We start from the raw sequence: 1,416 nt of genomic DNA on the forward strand, positions 1-1,416 counted from the left end.
ATGTTTTTTTTCTCGTCCTATCGATTACAAGCAGCGGATTCCGAAACCCTAGGAGAGGGTTTTGTCAGCCAATTTCTGAAGCCATGAAGACCGTCCGATCCATATTTTGTCCACGAGATTCCTCCAAATAACCGTTGATCTACACTGGCTTGGCAGAAGCAAAATAAATAACTTCTTAACGATATTGAACTTTTTTAAATGTACGGTTGAAATAAAATGTCATGTGCCTCGTAATTTCCTCATACGACCTATTCCAACTGTGCAAGTTCTTAGCACGATCTTTCCCATCACCATTCATATATATTATGACTATGAAGGGCACCTTAGCCCCTTTGTTGCACGAATTGAGCAAGAGAAAATCCAAATACCTGCATTTCTCAAGTAGAACTCATCTATCTTAATTTGATCCTAAAATGAACATAGCGGAATTCCTAAAATAAGGTAGAATAAAAATATGTTTTTAATAAACCCAATTTGGTGGGTTGTCCGGAAGGTGACTTTGACATTTGATTGTATTTTGCCACTCAAATGCATTTTTAAACTATTTTCTAGTTCATCATAAGATATAAACTAGGTCAACATTATTTTAATTTTTTTATATTAAGTGTAGGTAGATCAAAAACAAAAAAGATCCTTGAGAATATCAAAAAAAAGAGGCCTAACCTCACCACGAACTCAAAGTATTATATAAATAGCAAGACAGCAGAAGAGAAGGAGGCAAGGATCATCTAATGTAAGATATCGTAATATGTGTGTTCAACATTATTTAATATTTAATATGTGTGTTTTAAAATGACAAAAAAAGACTAATATCATTTGATATATTTTCCAAACTTTCATAAAATTATCTTTACAAATAAATCTTGTGTTTAGTCTTATAATTAAAACTATGTTGAAAGATCATTTAAATATCATATGAATGATCTTGACTTATTTGTATTTTTTATTTTCTTTAATATATTTAAAAATAAAATGATTTTAGTTTTGATCTTATACTCATTAAAATAATTTGATTTAATTTAGAATTAAATTTATAAAATATAATATAATATGTCCTTTGAATTTCAATGAATTTCAGAGCTTGTGGTATATCTTTCACTTATAAGGTCAATTTTAAAAATAAAATAAAAGTTAATTAAAATAATCTGGCTTTTAAAAAATTAATTGAAAAGTCAATTTTTATAAATAAAAAATCTTGTTTATTAAAAATATTACAAAACTAAAAAAATTAATTATTGAAATTTTAAAACAAAACTTATTCCAATTCATGTTTCAATTGTTGCAACCAAATATAGAATATGCATCTTTCGGCTCCTCTTCCAAGTCAACCAAACACGTCCAAATGATATTCCAAGACTTATTTTAAGAATGCACGAATACCAGAAGAGAGTTTATTCCAACATAGATGAATGTCGC

Source organism: Cupressus sempervirens, chromosome 6, assembly GCF_028749045.1.
Source record: "Cupressus sempervirens isolate cs-2001-9-10 chromosome 6, ASM2874904v1, whole genome shotgun sequence".
Lineage (NCBI taxonomy): Eukaryota > Viridiplantae > Streptophyta > Pinopsida > Cupressales > Cupressaceae > Cupressus > Cupressus sempervirens.